This window comes from Gorilla gorilla, chromosome 3 (genome assembly GCF_029281585.2).
Source record: "Gorilla gorilla gorilla isolate KB3781 chromosome 3, NHGRI_mGorGor1-v2.1_pri, whole genome shotgun sequence".
Taxonomy (NCBI): Eukaryota; Metazoa; Chordata; class Mammalia; order Primates; family Hominidae; genus Gorilla; species Gorilla gorilla.
The window spans coordinates 90,620,739-90,632,846 of record NC_073227.2 but is presented as its reverse complement, the minus strand read 5'-3'; the positions used below and the strand labels follow the sequence as shown (position 1 = coordinate 90,632,846).

The following is a 12,108-nucleotide window of genomic DNA, read 5'->3' as shown; positions in this document are numbered from 1 at the left end:
AAAGAACAAAGCTGGAGGCATCATGCTACCTGACTTCAAACTACACTACAAGGCTACAGTAATCAAAACAGCATGGTATTGGTACCAAAACAGATATATAGACCAATGGAACAGAACAGAGCCCTCAGAAATAATACCACACATCTACAACCATCTGATCTTTGACAAACCTGACAAAAACAAGCAATGGGGAAAGGATTCCCTACGTAATAAGTGGTGTCAGGAAAACTGGCTAGCCATATGTAGAAAGCTGAAACTGGATCCCTTCCTTACACCTTATTCAAAAATTAATTCAAGATGGATTAAAGACTTACATGTTAGACCTAAAACCATAAAAACCCTAGAAGAAAACCTATGCAATACCATTCAGGACATAGGCATGGGCAAGGACTTCGTGTCTACACCAAAAGCAATGGCAACAAAAGCCAAAATTGACAAATGGGATCTAATTAAACTAAAGAGCTTCTGCACAGCAAAAGAAACTACTATCAGAATAAACAGGCAACTTACAGAATGGGAGAAAATTTTTGCAAGCTACTCATCTGACAAAGGGCTAATATCAAGAATCTACAAAGAGCTTAAACAAATTTACAAGAAAAAAACAACCCCATCAAAAAGTGGGCAAAGGATATGAACAGACACTTCTCAAAAGAAGACATTTATGCAGCCAACAGACACATGAAAAAATGCTCATCATCACTGGCCATCAGAGAAATGCAAATCAAAACCACAACCAGATACCATCTCACACCAGTTAGAATGGCGATCATTAAAAATTCAGGAAACAACAGGTGCTGGAGAGGATGTGGATAAATGGAACACTTTTACACAGTTGGTGGGACTGTAAACTAGTTCAACCATTATAGAAGACAGTGTGGTGATTCCTCAAGGATCTAAAACTAGAAATATCATTTGACCCAGCCATCCCATTACTGGGTATAAACCCAAAGGATTATAAATCATGCTGCTATAAAGACACATGCACAGGTATGCTTATTGTGGCACTATTTGCAGTAGCAAAGACTTGGAACCAACCCAAATGTCCATCAATGATAGACTGGATTAAGAAAATGTGGCACATATACACCATGGAATACTATACAGCCATAAAAAGGATGAGTTCATGTCTTTTGTAGGCACATGGATGAAGCTGGAAACCATCATTCTCAGCAAACTATCACCAGGACAAAAAACCAAACACTGCATGTTCTTACTCATAGGTGGGAATTGAACAATGAGAACACTTGGACACAGGAAGGGGAACATCACACACCGGGGCCTGTCGTGGGGTGGGGGCAGGGCGGAGAGATAGCATTAGGAGATATACCTAATGTAAATGACGAGTTAATGGGTGCAGCACACCAACATGGCACATGTATACATATATAACAAACCTGCGCATTGTGCACATGTACCCTAGAACTTAAAGTATAATAAAAAAACATAAAAAAATTGAAACCCATAATTTAAACCAGACTTACCCTCAAAGCTGTGAAATTGGTTAATAAGTGCATATTCATCTAATGTTACTATGGTTGAATAAGAAATAACATTTATGTAATTCCAATGAAAACTACAACTGATTAAATCAAATGTTATTGCCTAAAGAATTGTGATATAACCTTGATCTGGAAACAGTTTCAGTTTTCTCTTTTAAAACATTGTATACTTCTAGAATAGTTGTATATTCATTTCCCACCCCCCCAAAAAAAAACCACTAGTAGGAATGAAAATCATATGCTCTTAAATTCATGAAAAAGACCCTCTGACTTCATCTACCATGAACTCTTTGTGTTTGAAGATGTTTATTGTTTGTATCTGTATTCCCAACACAGAGCACATTGTCTTGTGTAAGGTAAGCACTAAACACAGTTTTGTTGAATTGACTCTATAAGGCAAATAAAAGCCTTTTTGGCCTTGTTACAAATGAAAAAAAAAGTAAATGCAATACAAAGAAGAAAGTCTATTGTAAAAACATTTTTCTCATATGTTCTTGGTTTCACCGCATCTAATACCTTATCTAGGGCAAGGCTGTTTTTCCCCCTGGAGATCAAAGATTTTTCTGGTCTTTTTTTCTTCTTATTTGGAGTTTTTCTTAGCCAAAATGTAAGTAAACTAGATATAACCATTACATACTGAAAAGTAGCATACAGCTCCCCATACAGTGAATTATTTTAGGACTAATGTCAGATAGACAGGAAATATCACTAATGTTAAAAAATTATTTGCCAGTAGAAGAGAAAATCAAGACATGGTAAATTAGGAAGAATGTGGAGTTCGCTAATATTAGTCCTGTGAAATCTCATGAATTTTTTGTCATACTGTTAAATTACATTGAAGATTAGAAAAATAAAATAGCATTACTAACCATATTTTAATCTAGAAGAACATTTAGAAATGCTGTTCTACCAGTGGATTTTTACAGTAATCATTAGAAATGCAATGCTTAAAAAAAAACCTTGATTCTCTATTCAAAAGTCTTAATTTGTGAATTCCCAGGTACCTACCTTTGAAGAAATCCTTCCTCCCAGTCTGGTCAAACTACCTGTCAGTTGAATTCTTGTTAGTTACTGTGTCTAGGCATTTTGGTAGCCAAGAAGCCACTTAAAATCTAAGGTGGCAAATAAGAAAGATCAGTAAGAGAACATTTCTTATAGCCTTCCTACTAGATTCTTTTAGGAATAGGAAATACTGTAATTGAGTAAAGGTCATGTGTGGATTGAGGCTTTTATACCAAGAATGGTTGGTTGTTTGTTCAGTTGACAGTTGTCCTTTGTACCTTGATTACTTCCTGAGAAACAGTGGATTGTGTCTTAATATGCATATTTTCCTCTGGTTAAGTATGTGCTCTCAATAGAAGTATCTGTGTCAATTATTTTTGGGGTCATAGTAGACTCGCTTGCTAATCAATAGAAATCAGGCTAGCTAAAAATATCCCTATGCATATGAATGAAATCACATGTTAATACATTTGAGACTATAAAATAATTAATAAAGGAAATTACAAAATATTTATAGCTGAATAAAAGCAAAACACAAAAAACTAGTATTTATGGGATACGAAGGGAAATGCAACCTCTAGCTCTCAAATATTTATAAAAAAATGAGAAAGACTTGAAATATATGAGCTAAACTTTTAGCATCTCTTAGAACTTGGCAAAAGCAACAAAATACATCAAGAGAAAAAAGAAAGCAATATAAGGGCAGAAATAAATGAAATAGAGAAAAAGTAACAACAACAAAAACAGATGCCTTGTGAACAGAGCCATAACCCTTTCACATTTTTGTACGCTCACTAAAATTTTTTGTTCAGTCTGATGAGAGTTGTTCTTGATGATATTACCATCAGTTTTTTTAAATATCATACTTTTCTTATATCTAATATTAGTTAATCTGAGTAGTTTGCATTTCATCTTCAGATTTTTTTCTTCTTTTTTTAACTTTTACTTTAGGTTCAGGGTACATGTGAAGGTTTGTTATATAGTTAAACTCATATCATGAGGGTTTGTTGTACAGATTATTTCATCACCTAGGTACTAATCATTGTACCCAGTATTTAGTTTTTTGGCTCCTCTCCTTCCTCCCACCCTTCACCCTCAAGTAGGCCCCAGTGTCTGTTATTCCTTTCTTTGTGTCCATGAATTCTCATCATTTAGCTCACACTTATAAGTGAGAACATGTGGTATTTGGTTTTCTCTTTCTGCATTAGTTTGCCAAGGATAATGGCTTCCAGCTCCATCCATGTTTCTGCAAAATACATGATCTCGTTCTTCTTTATGGCTGCATAGTATTCCATCATGCATATGTACAGATTTTCTTTATCCAGTCTGTTATTGATGGGCATTTAGGTTGATTCCATGTTTTTACTATTGTGGACAGTGCTTCAATGAACATTCATGTGCATTTTTATGGTAGAATGATTTATATTCCTCTGAGTATATACCAAGCAATGGGATTGCTGGATTGAATGGTAGTTCTGTTTTTAGTTCTTTGTTGAATCACTACATTTCTTTACACAATGGTTCAACTAATTTACACTCCCACCAACAGTGTATAAGTGTTCTCTTTTCTCTGCAACCTTGCCAGCATCTGTTATTTTTTGACTTTTTAGTAATAGTCATTCTGACTGGCGTGAGATGGTATCTCATTGTGGTTTTGATTTGCATTTCTCTAATGATCAGTGATATTGAACTTTTTTTCATATACTTGTTGGCTGCATGTATGTCATCTTTTGAAAACTGTCTATTTATGTCATCTGCCCACATTTTAATGGGGTTTTTTTTTCTTGTAAATTTGTTTAAGTTTCTTCTAGATGCTGGATATTAGACCTTTATCTGATGCATAGTTTGCAAATTTTTTCTCACAGTCTGTAGGTTGTCTGTTTACCTTGTTGATGGTTTCTTTTAAGTTTAATTAGATTCCATTCATCAATTTTTGCTTTTGTTGCAATTGCTTTTGGTGTCTTCATCATGAAATCTTTACCTGTTTCAATGTCCAGAATTGTATTGCCTACGTTGTCTTCCAGGATTTTTATATTTTGGGGTTTTACATTTAAGTGTTTAATCCATCTTGAGTTGATTTTTGTCTATGGAAAGAGTCCCATTCCAATCTTTTGCATGTGGCTAGCCAGTTATCCAAGCATTATTTATCAAATAGGGAGTCCTTTCCCCATTTCTATTTTTTGTCAGCTGTGTCAAAGAACAGATGCTCATAGGTGTGTGTTCCTATTTCTGGGCTCTCTATTTTGTTCCATTGATCTATGTGTCTGTTTTTTATAACAGTACCATGCTGTTTTGGCTACTGTAGCCCTGTAGTAAAGTTTTGATGCAGGGCAGGTGAGCCCCAAAGTGGAGCTTAGCCTGGGAGGGCTCTTGGCTTTGCCCAAGAAAGAATTCAAGGGCAAGCCAGAGGGAGAAGAAAAAAGCTTTATTGAACAGGCAGTGTTACAGCTCCAGTGGTGTTATAGCTCCTTGACTGCTCCTGCAGAGCAGAGATACTCCTGTAGGCAGAGAGTAGCAGTTTAGGGCAATTTTGGGGTCATCTTTATACCCATTTTTAATTGCATGCAGTTTAAGGGGTGGTTTATGCAGGGAAGGGGTAGTAACTTTTGGATCATTGAGTGCCATGGAAATGGACAGTAACTCCCAGATGTTGCCATGACAACAGTAAATTGACTTGGCACACTAGTGGGTGGGTCTGATTGAAAGCTTCTTTTGACCCTGCCCTGTTTTAGATAGTCTTCAATCTGGTCTGTGTCTGAGCCCTGCCTCTGGGGTCAAGTCCCAACCCCTACTTCAGTTTGAAATCGGATAATGTGATGCCCCAGCTTTGTTCTTTTTGCTCAGGATTGCCTTGGCTATTCGGGCTCTTTGTTGTTCCATATAAATTTTAAAATAGTTCTTTCTAGTTCTGTGAAGAATGTCATTGGTAGTTTGATAGGAATAGCATTAGATCTATAAGTTACTTTGGGCAGTATGGCCATTTTAATGATATTGATTCTTCCTATACTTTCCTTAAATTTTTCCCCCACCAATCCATAGCATCAGCATAGTGATTGTATTTCCTTATAACACCAAATAAACATATATTTAATTTATATACAATATAACACATTTCTTAGAAGAAATAATCATTACAAAGCTTTTGGTGTCAGGTTAGGTCTTTCAGTAATTATGTCTGCCTGTCAACCCCATGATTGACATAAAGTGGTAAATATTAGAATTACCAGCTCCATGATCCAATCACCTCCCACTAGGTCCATCCTCCAACACTGAGGATTACAATTCGAAATGAGATTTGGGTGGGGACATAAATCCAAACCATATCAGAGATGATCCAGATGTGGTAGAAAAAGCTCTTGTTCCAGAAACAGTAGTGGCAGCTGGTGTTGCAGAGAGTGGTGATAAATAAAACAGCAGTGGGTATGTAGAGTTTGGAATGAGAAGTTTGCTTATATGTGTGTAGGAATATTCAGTCATTGGTAATATCAGAGTTTGTAAAAGCATTAGAAGAACTGATGAAATCAGTTGTGCTTATGTGGAGATTAGTGGTGTCAGGTTCATAATCAAGTGTAATATTATCAAATGCATTGGGATAAGATGTTGTCATATCCTCTGTGGGGACTAGGGCATTTACTATATAGAGGAAGTAGGCAAAATCAATTTCAAGTATGGTAGAGTCAAAGAGTGTAGATGAGGCAGTTGAGATAGAGGAAGTAGGAATATCTGTGGGATTAAGGTGGTCACAGTTATATTGTGAGCTGGAGGCAGCAGATGTAATGGAAGCTGATGAAATGTTAAAAGATGTGGTGGAATCAGACCAAGTATTAGTGGTAGCAGTGATGGAGGAAACTGAGGAAGTATTGGTGACTGCCAGTATAGTGGTAGAAAGAGAAACAGTGGGTGTAAGTATAAGAGGTGGTAAGTAAAACTGTGATGAGAGCCAGTGCAGTGATGACAGCTAGAGTGGTGACAGAAGATGTGGTTCTTGCTAGGGGAGATTGTGTTAGTTTGTTCTCCCATTGCTATAAACAGCTACCCAAGACTGGGTAATTTATGAAGAAAGGAGGTTTAATTGGCTCACAGTTCTGCAGGCTGTACAAGAAACGTGGTTGGGGAGGCCTCAGGAAACTTACAATCATGGCGGAAGGTGAAGGGGAAGCTGGCATATCCTACATGGCTGGAGCAGGAGGAAGAGAGCAAAGGGGGGAGGTGCTATGCACTTTTAAACGAGGGGATCTTGTAAGGACTCACTATTATAAGAATAGCAAGGGGGAAATCCACGCCCATGATCCAATCACCTCCCACTAGGTCCCTCTCCCAACATTGAGGATTACAATTTGATGTGAGATTTGGGTGGGGATACAAATCCAAACAATATCAGAGATGATCCAGATGTGGTAGAAGAAGCTCTTGTTCCAGAAACAGTAGTGGCAGCTGGTGTTGCAGAGGGTAGCTGTGGCAGCCTCTGGGAAAATGGAAGTAGAAGTGGTAGTAAGGTTGGACCTGGAAGGGGCAGCTGTGCCTATGGGAGAAAGGGCAGTGTAGGCCACAGTGGTCGTGAAGGGTGACAGCGGGAGTGGCTGGTAGTACCTCCAGGTGAGGCAGAGAGAGCAACTGTGGTGGGGGCTGGTATTAGTAAGTGCAGATGTGCAAGTATAGTTGTCAGGGGAGTGGTGGCAGGAGAAACGTTGACAATTGACATGTCACCTGATGTTGGGGGAAAGTCCCTAGATATGGTCAGATAGACAGATTACTAACAACATCAGATATAGAGATAGGAGTAGAAGGAGAATATGTAAGAGCAGGTGTGGTAGGTACTGAAGCTTCAGATATGGTAGTGGCAGCAGTGACTGCAGGTGTTGTAAAGACAGTGATGAAGTAGTATCATCCATATATGGTTAGTAGGTTCATATGTAGATAAAACGTTAAATGTTGAAACTTCAGCTGTCTCACCTTTCAAGGTAAATGCAATAGATATGCTGATTGCAATCATATCTGTGGCAAAACTCTTAAATAAGTTTGTGGCATTAGAAGTGGTGCTTCTAGATTTCAGATCAATAGCTATGGTGACATCTGTGGAAGCAAGTGTGCTGATAGTTTCAGCAGTTTTGAAGGTACTTCCAACTTGACTGGTAGTAGATATGCAAATTGATGTGATACTGGCAGTGGGGGTGGAGGCAGTTGTCATGGATTGGGAAGTTGCCGAGACCAGCTCAGTCAGGGAGGCCCTAATCCAGCAGCACTAGAGGAATTAAAGACACACACACAGAAATATAGAGGTGTGAATTGGGAAATCAAGGGTCTCACAGCCTGCAGAGCTGAGAGTTCTGAACGGAGATTTACCCACGTATTTATTAACAGCAAACCAGTCATTAGGGTTGTTTCTATAGATATTAAATTAACTAAAAGTATTCCTTATGGGAAATGAAGGGATGGGCTGAATTAAAGGAATAGATTGGGCTAGTTAACTGCAGCAGGAGCATGTCTTTAAGGCACAGATCGCTCATGCTATTGTTTGTGGCTTAAGAATGCCTTTAAGTGGTTTTCTGAATTGGGCGGTCCAGGTGTTCCTTGCCCTCATTCCAGTAAACCCACAACCTTCCAGCGTGGGTGTTAGGGCCATTATGAACATGTTACAGTGCTGCAGAGATTTTGTTTATGGCCAGTTTTGGGGTCACTTTATGGCCAGATTTTAGGGGGCCTGCTCCCAACAGGAAGTGTTTGTGGGAAGTGAATTGATGTTGGTGGCATCTGATGAAGAGCTGGTAGCAGATGTAGCCTTAGCAGTAATTGATTAGGTGGAGATGATATATATAGAGAAGGTTGAAGTATTGTGAAGAGCATCCTGGTAGATACAGAAACTTTTGTGTTGGTGGCCAGAGTTTTGGTGGTGAGGATACATTTTATGCTCATAAGTAAAGTGATGAATTTCATGATATCAGCTACTAATTTGACAATGACAGTGAAACTGGTGGTGGCACTCTCATGTTCTTGTTAGTGGGAGCTAATAGAAGTTTACTGGTGACCATTTCAGTGGTATTCTCCATAGGAATAGAGGTGGAGGAAGTTTAGTAGTAAGTGCCACTGTCTTGATAGCAGTAGCTTTGTTGCCAGCAGCCATGGTGGAGGCTACAGGTTTAGAAGTTGTTGGATTTGGTAGTAACTTTTCAGGTTGAAGTGTATGGGGCACTACTGGAGGATAATGATGATGTGAGTGAGGTTTAATTGATGGCTTATTGGGATATTTATGTGAGTGAGGATGGAGTTTTTTTACTGGCTTGACTTTGATGATGTTTTTGTGTGCCCTGTCATTGAAACAGTTTACATGTACAAAAATAAGGTGAAACAGAATAGCATTTTTGTACCATTGTCAAAGTGAAGGCACCTTAGGTTGAAGTTTTGGTTGACCAGGATAGCGATGTTGATGGAATAGTGGGAGATGTCTCTGATGATGTTTTGCCTGTTTGCTTTTCTGTTCAGTGATGCTTTTGGCTTCAGTTTTGAGCATCTATGTTATTTGTGTTTAATCACATTGACCTCATATTATCCTTCACTAGTCTGATATTTTTTGAAAAAGTTTGGCTGTATTTTTTCTTTATGATTGAATTTTTAAGAAGTTTTATTTGGGGGTGGAGCCAAGATGGCCGAATAGGAACAGTGCCGGGCTACAGCTCCCAGCATGAGCGATGCAGAAGATGGGTGATTTCTGCATTTCCATCTGAGGTACCGGGTTCATCTCACTAGGGAGTGCCACACAGTGGGTGCAGGACAGTGGGTGCAGTGCACCATGCACGAGCCGAAGCAGGGCGAGGCATTGCCTCACTCAGGAAGCACAAGGGGTCAGGGAGTTCCCTTTCCTAGTCAAAGAAAGGGGTGACAGACGGCTCCTGGAAAATCAGGTCACTCCCAACCTAATACTGTGCTTTTCCAATGGGCTTAAAAAATGGCACACCAGGAGATTATATCCTGCACATGGCTTGGAGGGTCCTACGCCCACGGAGTCTCGCTGATTGCTAGCACAACAGTCTGAGATCAAACAGCAAGGTGGCAGCGAGGCTGGGGAAGGGGCGCCCGCCATTGCCCAGGCTTGATTAGGTAAACAGAGCAGCTGGGAAGCTCAAACTGGGTGGAGCCCAACACAGCTCAAGGAGGCCTGCCTGCCTCTGTAGGCTCCACTTCTGGGGGCAGGGCACAGACAAACAAAAAGACAGCAGTAACCTCTGCAGACTTAAATGTCCCTGTCTGACAGCTTTGAAGAGAGTAGTGTTGTCCCAGCATGCAGCTGGAGATCTGAGAATGGGCAGACTGCCTCCTCAAGTGGGTCCTTGACCCCTGAGCAGCCTAACTGGGAGGCACCCCCCAGTAGGGGCAGACTGACACCTCACACGGCCAGGTACTCCTCTGAGACAAAACTTCCGGAGGAATGATCAGGCAGCAGCATTTGTGGTTCACCAAGATCCGCTGTTCTACAGCCACCGCTGTTCTGCAGCCACCGCTGCTGATACCCAGGCAAACAGGGTCTGGAGTGGACCACTAGCAAACTCCAACAGACCTGCAGCTGAGGGTCCCGTCTGTTAGAAGGAAAACTAACAAACAGAAAGGACATCCACACCAAAAACCCTTCTGTACATCACCATCATCAAAGACCAAAAGTAGATAAAACCACAAAGATGGGGAAAAAACAGAGCAGAAAAACTGGAAACTCTAAAAAGCAGAGCACCTCTCCTCCTCCAAAGGAACACAGCTCCTCACCAGCAATGGAACAAAGCTGGACGGAGAATGACTTTGACGAGCTGAGAGAAGAAGGCTTCAGATGATCAAACTACTCTGAGCTACAGGAGGAAATTCAAATCAATGGCAAAGAAGTTAAAAACTGTGAAAAAAAACTAGACGAATGGAAAACTAGAATGACCAATGCAGAGAAGTCCTTAAAGGAGCTGATGGAGCTGAAAGCCAAGGCTTGAGAACTACATGAAGAACGCAGAAGCCTCAGGAGCTGATGTGATCAACTGGAAGAAAGGGTATCAGTGATGGAAGATGAAATGAATGAAATGAAGCGAGAAGGGAAGTTTAGAGAAAAAAGAATAAAAAGAAATGAACAAAGCCTCCAAGAAATATGGGACTATGTGAAAAGACCAAATCTACGTCTGATTGGTGTACCTGAAAGTGACGGGGAGGATGGAACCAAGTTGGAAAACACTCTGCAGGATATTATCCAGGAGAACTTCCCCAATCTAGCAAGGCAGGCCAACATTCAGATTCAGGAAATACAGAGAATGCCACAAAGATACTCCTCAAGAAGAGCAACTCCAAGACACATAATTGTCAGATTCACCAAAGTTGAAATGAAGGAAAAAATGTTAAGGGCAGCCAGAGAGAAAAGTAGGGTTACCCACAAAGGGAAGCCCATCAGACTAACAGCGGATCTCTCGGCAGAAACCCTACAAGCCAGAAGAGAGTGGGGGCCAATATTCAACATTCTTAAAGAAAAGAATTTTCAACCCAGAATTTCATATCCACCCAAACTAAGCTTCATAAGTGAAGGAGAAATAAAATCCTTTACAGACAAGCAAATGCTGAGAGATTTTGTCACCACCAGGCCTGCCCTAAAAGAGATCCTGAAGGAAGCACTAAACATGGAAAGGAACAACCGGTACCAGCCACGCAAAAACATGCCAAAATGTAAAGACCATCAAGGCTAGGAAGAAACTGCATCAACTAATGTGCAAAATAACTAGCTAACATCATAATAACAGGACCAAATACACACATAACAACATTAACTTTAAATGTAAATGGACTAAATGCTCCAATTAAAAGACACAGACTGGCAAATTGGATAAAGACTCAAGACCCATCAGTGTGCTGTATTCAGGAAACCCATCTCACATGCAAAGACACACATAGGCTCAAAATAAAGGGATGGAGGAAGATCTACCAAGCAAATGGAAAACAAAAAAAGGCAGGGGTTGTAATCCTAGTCTCTGATAAAACAGACTTTAAACCAACAAAGATCAAAAGAGACAAAAAAGGCCATCACATAATGGTAAAGGGATCAATTCAACAAGAAGAGCCAACTATCCTAAATATATATGCACCCAATACAGGAGCACCCAGATTCATAAAGCAAGTCCTGAGTGACCTACAAAGAGACCTAGGCTCCCACACAATAATAATGGGAGACTTTAACACCCCACTGTCAACATTAGACAGATCAAGGAGACGGAAAGTTAACAAGGATACCCAGGAATTGAACTCAGCTCTGCACCAAGCGGACCTAATAGACATCTACAGAACTCTCCACCCCAAATCAACAGAATATACATTTTTTTCAGCACCACACCACACCTATTCCAAAATTGACCACATAGTTGGAAGTAAAGCACTCCTCAGCAAATGTAAAAGAACAGAAATTATAACAAACTGTCTCTCAGACCACAGTGCAATCAAACTAGAACTCAGGACTAAGAAACTCACGCAAAACTGCTCAACTACATGGAAACTGAACAACCTGCTCCTGAATGACTACTGGGTACATAACAAAATGAAGGCAGAAATAAAGATATTCTTTGAAACCAACGAGAACAAAGACACAACATACCAGAAT

At 40.0% G+C, this 12,108-nt stretch overlaps 1 protein-coding gene across 1 annotated transcript in view; it reads right to left on the bottom strand.

The window, feature by feature from the left end:
• The window catches only part of MUC7 (mucin 7, secreted), a 58,235-nt gene extending 55,555 nt beyond the window's left edge, over window positions 1-2,680 (bottom strand). Inside the window, exon 1 of the mRNA XM_019026023.4 lies at window positions 2,508-2,680. The gene's annotated coding sequence lies outside the window, so the exon portion shown is untranslated. The remainder of the gene's footprint in view (window positions 1-2,507) is intronic.
• Between the last annotated feature and the right edge of the window lie 9,428 nt (window positions 2,681-12,108).